Genomic DNA, 15,365 nt, shown 5'->3' on the forward strand with positions numbered 1-15,365 from the left:
CTCACTTATGTATCTAGAACTTTGTTCTGTTGGCTTTTTCTTCTAGGCAGCTCTCAGCTGTCAGTACCACTAAAGCCTGCAGCCAGCATTTGTCTTATTCCTGGATCTCTAAGTTCAGTTTTCCATGAATCATGAGCCATGGAGCCCCCAAGTAGACTCGAAGCCCAGCAAATACCAATAATGTTATCTTCCTTCTTTCTCTGATGACCCTGGCATCTCTGAACGTGAGCCTATTGGGCACACTGAAAATCTGTATTTCTCCCAAACAAGTATAAAAATGTGTAAATCTGATTTTAGAGGGAGGTTTGATTAGGGGGAAAAGCTTTGCACCTGGGAGAGAAATTACTCTGGCTGTCATTTTGCCCCAAATTGTGTAATCTTAACAGAATCACTTCTTGTCTTGACTTTTCATTTCCTCATCTGCAAGAGACGGTGTGAGTCCAGCTTCACAGGCTACTTCTTCCCCACCCTGCAAACTGTGATTTTAATCAGGTAATTCTGCCCATACTGAATTATTTTCCATAAAAAGTATAGAACATTGGGAACATTTGAAGAAATAGCCGTAACATGTAAATTATTAAACATGATAACAAAGCAAACTGCTGTGAATTCACAACTGATCATTCCCACAAAACCTCCTCTCGCCGCCACTGTTTTGGCTTGCCCAGTTTTGCTCGTTAGAGGCGGACATCACAGCATTCCCTCTTGACCAGCGGGATGTTGAGGTTCTAATGCAACATCACTTGATAGTTCCATTTTCTTCTTCCCTTTAAAGAAACCGTTGTCAAAATACCTTCATTTAAAAATCACTTTCCTGCTTGTAATCCCAGCCCTTTGGGAGGCCATGGTGGGCAGATCACTTGAGTCCAGGAGTTCAAGACCATCCTGGGGAACGTGGGAAAACCCCATCTCTACTAAAAATACATAAATTAGCTGAGCATGGTGATATGCGCACCTGTAGTCCCAGTTACTCAGGAGGCTGAGGTAGGATGATCGCTTGAGCCCAGGAAGTCGAGGATGCAGTGAGCCAAGATTGTGCCACTACACTGTAGCCTGGGTGACGAAGCAAGACCCCGTCTCAAAAAAATAAAAATGAAAATGAAAATGACTTTCCTTAAAATTATTCAGCACATCCATATTAAAACAAAATTATTTGGTGGTGTTGCTGAGGAACATACTTGTCTAATGGCTAAAATCAGGATTTCCATTCTGTCAAATAGGAAGAACATTATACTGGAGCAGTTTGAAAATTTCTAGTTTCCTTGTTGGCATATAATTGTTTTTGGAGGGAAAAAACCCCAAACATTTGCTAAATATCTGCCATATGTGTTGAAACGAATTTTGTAATGTTCACCAAGTTCTGAAAATGAACTGCTGTGCTGACATATTTATTCGGTCTTGAAACAGATGGGAGTCTGTGTGAGGGGAAGAAATGATTTTTAGGAATCAAAAGTATTTAGGAAATGAAAGAATTTCAGGAATCTTTTAATAAAAGACTCAAAAATTATCCCTGTTAATATCAAATTTTGGCCACGTGGTTGTTCATATAATTATGTGGAAACTTTCCAATGCTTCTGTTCAGGTCAGACAGTTTACAATTTCATGGGAAGACTCCTTTGTGCCAACAATATTCTTGATTTTATATTTTAACATCTGTTCTTTGACTTACGATGGGGTTACCTTCCGATAAACCTATTGTAAGGTGGGAATATTGTGTAAATATGAAATAAAAAATGCATTGAATATACCTAATCTACCAAATATCCTAGCTCAGTCCACCTTAAACATGCTCAGAACACTTACATTGGTGTACAGTTGGACAAAATCATCTAACACAAAGCCTATGTTACACTAAAATGTTGACAATCTCATGTAATGTATTGAACACTGTATGAAAAGTGAAAAACATAACGGCTTATGGGTACTCGAAATACAGCTTCCAAAATGGTATGCTGAACCATAGTAAATCTGAGACTATCTACTTTAGTAAATGCTTCTGTTTTGCTATTACTTTTCATGGCAAATATTAAGGAACTGAGAATGACCTCATGATTTTAAAAAATATAACACCTGTACCTCTCTTATCTGCAATAGAAATTTTAAAACACTGATTTTATTTTTCCCCTTTTTACTTAAAATTATGAATGCACATTTAAAATCTTGTTTCCCTTTCTTCATTGTATTCTCCTGTGTACCAGACGCTGTTGTTGACTCTAGTGAGGGCAAATGCATATGGAATTTTACTAGATCCCAATATTCTTCCACAAGTTTATTAAAGTAAAACCTCATATAATATGTCATCTTATGTGTACAGATCAATGCACTTTTATAGATACCTGCATCTGTGTAACCGCTACCCAAGATCAAGAATACAGAATATGTCAGCTCCTAGCACTGTAATGCCCTGCCTCATCATTGCCAACCCTGCCTCAGAGATAACCACTATCCTCACTTCTATCACTATAGGTAAATTTTGTTATTTTGGAATTATAGATAAATTATAGTCCTTTTTTGGTATGTGGCTTCTTTTGCTCAACATTATATTTGTGAGATCCATTCATGTGATCTGTTCAGTCATAGTTTGCTCATTTTTACTGCTGTATAGTATTACAGTGTATGACAAAACCAACATTTTAGAAAATGCATTTTAACTTTGATGGACATTTGAGTTCTTCCCAGTTTGGGGCTGTTATGAATAGCGGTGCTGTGAGCCTTCTTTTACTCATCTTTTGGTGAATACATTTGCATTTCTGCTGGGCATAGACCTAGGGTCTGTAGCATACGCTGGGTAGTAGCATAAATTCAGCTTTAGTATATCCTACTTAACAGTTCTTCAGCCATGTGTGGAGGTGCCTGCCTGTAGTCCCAGCTACTTGGGAAGCTGAGGCATGAGGATCGCTTGAGTCCAGGAATTCAGGGCTACAGTGTACTATGCCAATAGGGTGTCCACACTAAGTTTGGCATCAATATGGTGACCTTCCGGGAATGAGGGACCAACAGGTTGCCTAAAGTGGGTGAACCAGCCCAAGTTGAAAACAGAGCAGATCAAAACTCCCATGCTGATCAACAGTGAGTGATATTGTTTGGTTCTGTGTCTGCACCCAAATCTCATCTCGAATTGTAATCCCCACTTGTCAAGGGAGGGACATGGTAGGAAGTGATTGGATCATGAGGGTGGCTTCCTCCTGCTGTTCTCGTGGTAGTGCGTTCTCATGAGATCTAATGGTTTCATAAGTGTTTGGCAGTCCTTCAATCTCCTGCTCTCTCCTGCTGCCTAGTGAAGAAGGTATTTGCTTCTCTTTTGCCTTCGTGGTGATTGTAAATTTCCTGAGGCCTCCCCAGCCATGAGGAACTATAAGTCAATTAAACCTCTTTTCTTTATAAATTACTCTGTTTGGGGTATGTCTTTATAGTAGTCTGAAAACAAACTAATATAGTGGGATTTTACCTATAAATAGTCACTGCGATCCACCTGAGCAACATGGTGAGACCTCCATCTCCAAAAAACAAACAAACAAACAAAAAAACAAAACACCAATTCTTCATAAGTGGGACATGAGGGCTCCACGTCTTTGCCAATATTATGTATTGCTAGAGACTTTGGTTTTAGCCAATCAAGTGAGTGGGTGGTAGGATCTCACTGTGGTTTTTACTTCTTTGTTAAATTTCCATTGTGATATAATGCACAAGAGTGCACAAATCTTATGGACAGAGTTTTGTTAAATGTTTTTTGGAGCTTAATTTTTTTTTGTCACTTTAATAGACCTTATTTTTTTAAAGCAGTTTTAGGTTCACAGCAATATAAAGTGGAAAGTATAGAGAATTCCCATATACCCCTTGCCTCCCCACATGCACAATCTCCCCTAAAACCAGCACCAGGCACCAGAGTGGTATATTTTTTACAACTCATGAACCTACATTGACTCACCATTATCACTCAAAATCCATAGTTTACATTAGCTTCACTCTTGATGAATGGGTTTTGACAAATGTATTATGACCTGTAACCACCACTATAGTATCACATAGAGGAGTTTCACTGCCCTAACATCCTCTGCATGTTTTTGCCTCTTCCAGAATGTTATATAGGTGGAATCCTACATTATTTAGCCCTTTTCGATTGGATTCTTTCACTTAGTAATATGCATTGAAGGTCCCTCCATGTCTTTTCATGGCTTGATAACTCACTTTCTTTTAATGTTGAATATTATTCCCTTGTCTGGATGCACCACTGTTTATCCATTCACCTACTGAGGTGACATCTTGGTTGTTTCTGAGTTTGGGTAATTATGAATAAAGCTGCTATAAACATCTGTGTGCAGGTTTTTGTATGGACATAAGTTTTCGAATCACTTGGGTAAATACCAACGCACATAATTGCTGGGTGATTGCTGGGTGGTATAAGAGTATGTTTAGTTTTCTAAGAAATTGCCAAACTCTTTTCCAAAGTGGTTGTACCATTTTGCATTCCTACCAGCAATGAATGAGAGGTCCTGTTGTTGTACATTCTTGCCAGCATTTGGTGTTACCACTGTGCTGGGTTTTGGCCATGCTAATAGGGTTGTAGTGGTACCTCATTGTTGCTTTCATTTTCAGTTCCTGAGCCAGGCATGGTGGCTCATGCCTGTAATCCCAGCACTTTGGGAGGCCAAGACAAGTGGATCACCTGAGGTCAGGAGTTTGAGAGCAGCCTGGCCAACATGGTGAAACCCATACCTATTAAAAATACAAAAATTAGCCAGGTGTGGTAGCGTGCACCTGTAATCCCAGCTACTCGGGCGGATGAGGCTGGAGAATCTTTTGAACCTGGGAGGCAAAGGTTGCAGTGAACCGAGATGGCAACACTGCACTCCAGCCTGGATGGTGAACTGAGACTCCGTCTAAAAAAAATACAAACTAATTGTCAGTTCCCTAAGTATACATTTTGTTGTTTTTCTTTTTGATGTAATGTCGTTCAGGTTTTTTGCCCATTTTTAAATCGAATTGTGTTTTCAAATTGGTGAGTTTTAAGAGTTCATTGTACATTTTGAATAACAGTTCTTTATCAAAGATCCTTTTGCCAATATTTTCTCTGAGTCTATGGCTTGTCTTCTCATTCTCTTGACATTGTCTTTCACAGAACAGAAATTTTTAATTTTAATAAAGTCCAGCTTATCAGTGATTTCTTGGTGTGTAATACATTTTTACATACATATATCACATGCAACCACCATCCAGATCAAGATATAGAGTATTTCCAACATTGCAAAAGTTTGTCTTCTGCCCCTGCCTCCAAAGGTAAACCACCATTTTGGGACTTAACATCATGAATTAGTTTTGCCTGTTTTTCAGAGTCACATAAATTGAATCGTACAGTATGTACCAGTTTATGTATGGCTTCTCTTGCTCAATATAATATACTTTTATTTTATTATCGGATAATATTGCATTGTAAGAATATATCAAAATTCATTTGCCTTTAAATGGGCATTTGAGTTTCCTAGTTTGGGGCCATTATGAATAATAATGCTATGACCATCTTTGCACATGTCTTTTAATACACACATGCATTTATATGGGTATATACCAGTGTGTAGAATTGCTGGGACACAGGGAATGTGTGTGTATATAGAGCATTAGTAGACACAGGCAAGCTGATTTCCAACGTTGTTGTGTGAATTTACATTCCCGTCAGCAGAGTTTGAGAGTTCCAGTGGTTTCACATTCTTGCTAACACTTCATGTTTTCCTTTCTTTTTCATTTTAGTCATTCGGGGGTGGGGGGATATGTATGGATATTGCATCGTGTTTTTAATTTTTTATATCCCTGATACAGTGGAACACTTTTTCATATGTTTGTGAACCATTTTGGGATATGCTTTTTTCTTTTTTTTTTTTTTTAACTTTTTAAGTTCAGGGGTACATGTGCAGGTTTGTTACATAGGTAAACTTGTGTCATGGGGGTTTGTTGTGCAGATTATTTCATCACTCAGGTATTAAGCCTAGTACCTATTAGTTCTTTTTTCTGATCCTCTCCCTCCTCCTACCCTTCACTCTCCAACAGACCCCACTGTGTAGTGCTCCCCTCTATGTGTCCATGTGTTCATATCTTTTAGCTCCCACTTATAAGTGAGAACATGCGGTATTTGGTTTCCTGTTCCTGTGTTAGTTTGCTAAGGATAATGGCCTCCAGCTCCATCCATGTTCTTGCAGAGGACATGACTTTGTTCTTTTTTATGGTGACATAGTATTCCACTGTGTGTATGTACCACATCTTCTTTATCCAGTGCACCATTGGTAGGCATTTGGGTTGATTCCATGTCTTTGCTATTGTGAATAGTGCTGCAATGAACACTCAGATGCATGTGTCTTTATGATAGAACAATTTATATTCCTTTGGTTATATACCCAGTAATGGGATTGCTGGGTTGAATGGTCGTTCTGTAGATATTTGAGGAATCGCCACACTGTCTTTCACAATGGTTGAACTAATTTATACTCCCACTAACATTGCATGAGCGTTTCTTTTTCTCTGCAACCTTGTCAGCACCTGTTATTTTTTGACTTTTTAATAATTGCCATTCTGATTGGTGTGGGATGGTATCTCATTGTGGTTTTGATTTGCGGATATGCTTTTTTCAGTAAAATGTCTGTTCAAGGATTTGCCTCCTTTTTTTTTTTTTTTTTTTTTTTTGAGACGGAGTCTTGGTCTGTCACCCAGGCTGGAGTGCAGTGGTGTGATCTCGGCTCACTGCAACCTCTGCCTCCCGGGCTCAAGCGATCCTCCTGCCTCAGCCTCCTGAGTAGCTGGGATTACAGACATATGCCACCATGCCTGACTAACTTTTTTTGTATTTTTAGTAAAGATGGGGTTTCACCATGTTGGCCAGGCTGGTCTGGAACTCCGAACCTCAAGTGATCTGCCTGCCTTGGCCTCCCAAAGTGCTGGGATTACAGGCATTGCCTACTTTTTTATTGAGTTATCTATGTTTTTCTTATCATTTTTAGGAACTATTTAGATATTCTAAATGTAAGATCATCGTTAGATATATGTATTACAAATGTCTTCTCATACTGCACAGATTGACTTTTTACTCTCAGTGAAACCTTTTGATTAGCAGAAATTCTTAATTTTAATGAAGTCTAATTTATCACTTTCCCTTTGTGGTTAGGGCTTGTTGTGGCTTGTTTGAGAAATCTTCATTTATCCTCAATCATGTAGATGATTTCTGTTGTCTATTAAATGCTTTGTTGTTTCACCTTTCAGATTTAGACTTGCAATCTACCTGGAATTGATGAGAGTATGGTGTGAGACAGAACTTCAGGTTGACTTTTGGTTCTCTATGGATACCCATTAGACCCAGCAGATACAGAACCATATTCATGGCACTAGTGACTGAAGAGTCCACATGCTCCCCACTCTGCTGCAGTGTCACCGTGATCATAAATCAAGTGGGTAAGTGTGGGTCTGGTCCTTGACTCTGCATTGTTTTATTAGTCTGTCTCTTCTTGCACTAATGCCATCTTAACTACTTTAGCTTTATAAAACGTCTTGAGATCGGGTAGACCAATCGTCCGACCTTGCTTTTGTTTTTTAAAAGTGTCCTGGCTAATCTTGGCCCTTTGAATTGACACAAGATTTTCAAAATCATCTGGTCAGTTACCTCAAAATATCTTCTGGAAGTTTTATTGGGATTGCATTAGAGCTATAGACCAATTTGGGGAGAAGTGACATCCTTACAACGGAACCTTTAAATTCAGAAGTAAGGCATGTCTCTTAATTTCTTTAGGTTTTCTGGAATTTTTCTCAATAATATTTTCTTGCTTTCTGTACAGAGAGTACTTCTACATCTCTTGTTAGATTTATTCCTAAGTATTCAGTTTTTTTCAAAGCAATTTAAAAAGTATCCCTAAACATTTTTACTTTTTTTCCCTCTTTTTTAATGGGACTAGAGTTGACTTTTGTAATTGATCTTTCTAAATTACTTAGAAAAAACAATTCCTTTTTATCATTTATTTATAGATTCATTTGGATTTTTTACAAAACATATTATTTGTGAATCTTGACAGTTTTATTTCTTCCTTTCCAATCCTTATGCCTTTTGTTTTTCTATCTTGCATTTTGGTACTGGGTAGGACTTTGAACATGTGGTGGAATGGAAGAGATATTCACAAGCATATTTACCTGTTTCTATCTTATGAGGAAGTCTTTCAATCTATCACTATTAAGTATAGTATTTGCCATAGGCTTTTTATAGTTATTGTTGATTAGATTCAGGAAGGTGCCTTCTATTTCTGGTTTGCTATAAGTGTCAATTCTCTCCAAATTGATAAGCAGATTTAACACAATTCCTATTAAAATTTCAGCAAGTTATTTTGAAGATAAAGTCAAGATTATTCTAAAATTATACGGAAAGGCACAGGAAGAAATTAGAATAGCTGAAACAGTTTTGAAAAAGAAGAATGAAGTAGGACAAAGTGGTCTATTTGATTTCAAGACTTACTCTGTAGCTACAGTAACCAAGATTGTGTGCTATTGGCAGAGAGATAGACACATAGATCCAAGGAACAGAATAGGTAACATAGAAACACACTCCTACGTGTATTCTCAAATCATTTTTTACAAGGGTGCAAAGGCTATCTGATGGAGAAAAGATAGCCTTTTCAACAAATGGTGCTGGGAGCAATTGGACATCCACAGGCAATAAATAAATAAATAAAACAAAAACAAATCTTTAAGTCTCATACTTTATGCAAAAATCAATTCATAATGGATTATGAACTTGAAACATGAAACTATAAAACTTTTAGAAAAAAATTGGAGAAAATCTTCAGGAACTATGGCTATGAAAAGTGTTCTTAGATTTGACACTAAAAGTATGACCTCTAAAATGATACATTGTACTTTTTCAAAATTAAAAACTTTTACTTTGCAAGTGACTCTGTTATGAAGATGAAAAGATAAGCTACAGATTGGAAGAAAATATTTGCAAATCACATACCTGCCAAAGGACTAACATCTAGGAAAGATAAAGAACTCTCAAAACTCAATAGTAAAAAATCTCAAAAAATTCAAATTGAAAGCAAGCAAAAGACATGAAGAAGTGACTTCACCAAAGAAGATATACAGATCGCAAATAAGTACAGGGAGAATATTCAACATCATTACCCATTAGGAAAATGCAAATCAAAGCCACATTTAATATCATTATATACCTATCAGAATAACTAAAATAAAAAAAATGACAGCCCCAAATGCTAGTGAGGATGCATAGAACCTGGATAATTTATACACTGCTGGCAAAAAGGTAAAATATTAATACCACAGCCACTTTGGCGTACAATTTGGCAGTTGCTTAAAAGACAAAACATGCAACTACCATACAACTCAGCAATTGCTCATATAAACCGAATATTTCTAAAATTCCCAGAAAATAGGAAAATTGAATTTCTAATACCAATTCAGAAACCAAGTTCACGTAATTAAGATTAATCTTTGGCAAACTAGACTAGTTTAATAATTTTGATTCAGGCTGTGTGGGGGCTAACGCCTGTAATCCCAGCACTTTGGGAGGCCAAGTTGGGTGGATCATCTGAGGTCAGGAGTTCGAGACCAGCCTGGCCAACATGGTGAAACCCTGTATCTATTACAAATACAAAAGTTAGCCAGGCGTGGTGGTGCACACCTGTAATCCCAGTTACTCGGGAGGCTGAGGCAGGAGAATCACTTGAACCCAGGAGGCAGAGGTTGCAGTGAGCTGAGGTCGTGCCACTGCACTCCAGCCTGTGTAACAGAGCAAGACTCTGTCTCAAAATATTATTAATAATAATTTTGATTAAAAAATTGCCACGTTACTTCTCCTATTTATCGATGTATATAACACAAGCATGCATTTTATTTGGTTTGTCTTTCCTAAACTCGTACAAGCTTACTCATCAAATAAGCGATTACTTAATGTTACATAATGTTGAGGATCATTAAATCAGGAAATTTGTGCTCAACTAAATTCATTCGTTATGGTGACAAACTTTTTCTTTCAACAGCATTTATATTTTGTAGCTGGAAGATACTTTTCTAGGTGTTTAGATAACTTAGAATTTGGGGCTGATATTAAGTTGAGTTAATGGATAATCACTGTATAGTTAGATGACCTCTAAATACTATCAAATGACAAAACATTGATTACGCAACATAATTTTAGGTTTATATGCAATTGCTTTTTATTTGTTGTGATTTAGAGAGGCTGTATCTTGGGATCAGATGCATGACTGCTCATTTTTGAACTTTCAGAAGGCGTAAAAGGAATGTGTGTGGCTATAGAAGGTTGGTTATGAACTTTGCTATTCTGCTGAAATCTTTGTCTAAGATAAACAGTTCTCACTTCTCTACCCACCATTTTTCTCTGTGAAGTAGAAGACATTTTGGCTAGTAATGAATATTAATATGGTTAAGATAAATCTGTATGAGTTAAAAAAATTAATATGGTAGTTGGAGCTATGCAAGGAGCAATAGTGAGAGAGAAACCCAACTGTGCCTGAGCTTTTGTTTTTCAAGGAAAAAGCATTTCTTTTGCTAAAGCAGTAATTATCAAACGTTTTGGGAGAGGCTTCTGTTCACAAAGGAGGAGCTCCCCCTGTTTCTCATGAGAACTTGTCCAAGCATATCTCTTACATAGCAAATCCCATCTTGCCACCCCTGCTCAGAGGCCCCAGATCCACATGCACCTTTCTTCCCAAGAAAGAAGACCTGTTGTCATTGTTTGCACACCTGCCGCCCATTGGACTGGATGCTCTCCTGATAGCCCTGTTTGCTCACCTCCATTCAAAACACATTTTCATTACTGAACCAGATGCCAGGAAAACAAGCATTTCATCTTCTATGAAAATTGTGTAGGGTCGTATTGGTTTTAGAGGATTGTTGTGAGACAGAAATGAGACAGTGCCAGTGAAATAGAGCAGATGCACATCAGTGTGGGTCCATTTGAAGTCTGGATGGACGGACTGGCACCCCAGCCTCCTCAAGGAAGCCAGGACCCAAGAGTTGCCTTTCACTTTTGCCTCTCAAGGAACCTGATATAACCAACATGAAAAAAACACACTCAGAGCTCAAGAGGGCTGGCCCTTCCCAGGACAGATGCTGCAGAGACTGGATGCATTTTTTCCTGCCCAACCAACCTTGGCGACAGGTTGCTGGGCTCTCATTCATGAAGCTACCTGCCTGGGGAAATGAGTCAATCCAGTTATTAGCTCACCAAGGGCTTTTATTCTTGAAAAGGTACTGATACCCTATCTACCTCCACTGCTTGGGAATAGCTGACTTGTACTTAAGTCTGTGGGAATCAAGATATCAGGATACCTAGAGAAGCTGGAGAAACGCACTCCCAACAAATGCCACCTCAGTGTCTGTCACAGCAGCCGTCTTTGAAAGTTGTCCGGCATCCTGACGGCCATGCACAGATTCCATCATGGTGCTTTAAAATTATTTACTAAAACCCACAGAGAAAAGAGGTAAGAAGATACTTCCATGTTATTCCCAAAACTTCTTGTGAATAATCTTACTGAACCCCCACCGTGATCTTCCCCAGCTGGGTGATCAAGCCAGGACCACCTGAAAATGCTCTCCTAATGCCTGACTCTATTGTTCAGGGATGTGGTGTCCTTTCTTCATTCCCTGGGCACTCTTAGAGAGATCATGCACCCTGCCTTTCTCTCCTCCTCAGTGTCGAACCTCAGGTAACATTTCTCCCAATTCCCACTCCTCTTCCTCCAGGGAATCAAAGGCCTTTTACCAACTTTTAAAATCCAAATGCCCAACTGCACACTAGATGTTACATTTTTTTTTTATAGAGGAGAGGGTGCTGGCTTTTCATTAGATTCTCAAAGGGTCCCCTTCCACCCCAAAAGATAAAGAACCACGATGCTAAAGGATGTCCACGTAAAGGGCGACAGCTCTAGTGTGAGGGTACAAGCTTGCCATCTCGCTCCCACCACCTGCCCAGGGCAGCAGGCCCGAGAGCAGGGCAGTCTTTCACAAGCCAGCAGTGCTCGTGCCAGAGGAAAACAGGGTGGGTCGTGCACCTGTGCTGGAGCAGTTACAGGCCCCACTTAGCTTATCGGCCGGCCGCTCTGCCCGGGTCTTGAGGCTCAGACCTTGTGAGCTGATAGCATCCTCCCTCTTTCCAGAGTCAACACAGCCGTGGGCCCGGGAAGCTGGCAGCCATTCTCAGGAAGGGGGTCGAATGCCATGTTATCACCGGGCTGGCAGGTGTGTGGCCTTCACCGGGACGGGCCCCTTTGGCTTGTTCTCCTTATCTTCTCTCCTCTCAAGGCCCTGCAGTGGTTATTGAGGGCAGCGGATCCAAGGGCAGAATCTCTCTCCTGCCTCGGGCTCCCTGAGATCTGTAGCCAGCATCCACCGTTCCTCAATGTTCCTCACTCTTCTTCAGTCTGATGTCTTAGTCCCCCAGACATTTCGTATTCATCACTGGTAGGGGGCGTTGCAGGGCCCCTGTGCCTCTAGAACCATAGGCATGGGCGAGAATGCAGACTCAGCACCTGCGGAGGGGGCTTTGGACCTGTGTCTGGCAAACATCCTTGGATTGTGACAGGGTGGGCTGAACTGCTGGGGAAGAGACGGAGACCAGCTGAGCATCGCAGGTTCGGGAATTCTATGTGGTGCCAACACCACGGAGGTCTTCAGTCCTGTGTGAGCAGAGCTTAAAGGGAAATGTCATGTTAGGGAGAGCTGCAAGGTTTCCTGCCACACACTACCAGGAGAAAGAAGCCACTTGTGTATGTGGGTATGACTAGAAAGGTGAGGCGCAGGACTAGAAGCGGTGGAGTGCATTCTGGAAGGCCCATCAGGCCAGATGGGCAAGTTATCCTGGAAGTGATTGACAGCAAAATCACACCCAGGAAACTCAGAGACCTAAAGACGGCCCCGCTTCTCATTCTATGTAAAACCCATTTCAGAAGAGAGAGAGGGAGGCCACGCTGATTATTCTTGGAAAAGGTCAGCACGGGTGGCACCTGTTCAGACTGGATGAGGGCAGGTGCGATGGATGTGACTCAGCTCCCGACAGGCAGTATACCAGGGAGCAGGGACAAGCAGGTCCTCAGCTCTGGTCAGAAAGCAACCTGGACCCCAAGTGGTCTGCCGTTTTGCCTGACAACCCTGCCCATAAACTGCTTGTGAGCAGAACAAGTGAGCAAGTGTTCACCCCCTGGCATTCACAGGCACTGGTTCAAGTGGGACAGATTTTGAAGCAAGGGCTGCCAGGGCCTCAGAGGCAGGAACTTCTGCCCATTGCTGTGCTGCTGCAGCTCACAGCATGCTGTACCCACACAGAGAACATACTCCTGGGACTCAGGTGGGGGAACAAGGGAGGGGTCAATGTGATGAACAATTCTGGCTGAGAGAGAAGCAGGGATGGGTGGGAGGAGGATGGAGAGAGAGAGAGATGAAGGTAGGGCACCCTCTCGGAGACACAGGGTGGGCTTGTGCTCTGAGGACTCAGCTCAGAATTCAGCCCCATCTCCAGGTCACCTCAAAGCCCTAATGTTGCTGGGCTCCCCTCAGTGAGACTTGTCTTCTCAGTCTCACCAGGCTATTCTGATGGCTTCTACTAATGCCCTCTGTCCTTCTGGCAGAATGTGTGGGCAGTGAGTGTTCTGGAGGGGAGGGTGAGTGTCTCCATCCAGAACTTCTCGACTGCAGAGCTGTGAACACGGAATGAGTGTGTGAGGTACGGAGGTCCTCGGCCCCAGGGGACCCCAGGTGCGCTCACGGCCTCAGGTGCGGCGGCCTTCTGCATCGCGGCATGTGGCACGCAGAGTGTCATGTGCTGTGTGTGCCACACGGTGAAACAGGTGGAGACACTGACAACAGGCTTAACTGGGAAGCTGCGCCCCAAAAGGAGCTTCAAAGAAGAGCTCCCTCCACATCCTCAGGAGAAGGACTCTTGGTTGGAAAAGGCCTGAAAGTGACCAGGATCTATGGTGCTTCGTCTCTTTCTCAGGCCTATAAGGACAGAATTTACATTTGAAAAGAAGAACAACACAGAAACTTTTGCAAAGGGCTGCCAATACTTTTTCTCTGAGGAACATGCAATGTGATGAACAAAATTTTTTCCCAGAAAGCCAGAGGCTGGGCAAAGGCAGAGGGGCCTGGAGGCTGCTCCCAGGTAGGGAAACTTCTGGAGCAGGAACTTGACTCCACCTCCCAGGGGGACCGCATGTCCAGAGTGTGCACTTCTGGGAAGCCTGCAGAGCTGAGAGAAGCTGGTCAGATGCCCGATGCCCTAACCCTGAGATGAAGGGGCTCCCTGCCATCTCCTCCCACCTTTAGTGATGTTTTCAGAGCCTTAAGCTCTTGTGCAGTCTGGGCAGAAGCTGAGCCTTGTGTCTGATCTATACTGGCAGGAAGGAGGCAGCCCCTCTGGGTGAGGGGCCTCCAGGCTGCGGCTGGCTCTGGCGAGGATGGTGGTGAGAGGCCCATCTATTTCCTCAACCTTAGCTGACCTACCCTAAAGCAGAGAAAGCCTGGTGATGGGGTGGGTCACATTTATTCCAATTCTGTCTCCCCTCTTGCATCAGCATTTCAGCACAGCACCCAGGAGCTTGTCAGAAAAGCAGCCTCCCAGACCCCACCCAGACCTGCTGGGTCAGAAAGAATGAGAACCCCCGGGCAATGCATGTGTGCAGACAAGTTTGAGAAATGCTGCTGCTCTAGATACGAGGTTAGCAAAGCACGGCAAAAGTGTGGGCAGAGGAGCCGGACAGTCCTGGTTTCAAATTCTGACCCACCACTCCCACCCACAGGACCCACTCCATGTTTCTCAGCTTCTCTGAGCCTCAGTTTCCTCCTTTGCAAAATGAGGACAATTATAGCACCCACTCTTTAGAATTGGGGAAGGACTAAAGTGTCCAAAGCATGGGCAGTGCCTGGCCCATGGGAGGTGCTGGGGGTGACAATCCTCCTTCTGGAACTCCTTCCTGGCAAGTCATCTGGAGTGAGGCTGAGAAATGGGTGTTTTTAGAAACTTCAGCTACCTCTGATGCAAGTCCAGGTGATACCATCCCCTGTCATTTACAGTACCTGACCCTGGAATTGTACCCAGGGCACCCTCGTGCACTGGGATAAGACTGATGCAGGTTGGAAGGCAGAGCTCCCTGCAGTGGGAGAAAGATGGCAGGGAGCAATGGTCCGGGCCTCAGAAGCATAAGGGAGATGGGTTTGCTGCTGGAAGCCATTGGTGCATTCTCAGCTGCGGCACAGCCTGACAGCCACAGCTCACAGAAGGGAAAGGGGAGTGAAAGGGGAGGTGGCGGTTTTAGAATAGCCATCTTAGGAGCTTGGCTGGGAAAGGACAGTTATTTGAAATAACA

This window comes from Pan troglodytes, chromosome 7, assembly GCF_028858775.2.
Source record: "Pan troglodytes isolate AG18354 chromosome 7, NHGRI_mPanTro3-v2.0_pri, whole genome shotgun sequence".
NCBI classification, from domain to species: domain Eukaryota; kingdom Metazoa; phylum Chordata; class Mammalia; order Primates; family Hominidae; genus Pan; species Pan troglodytes.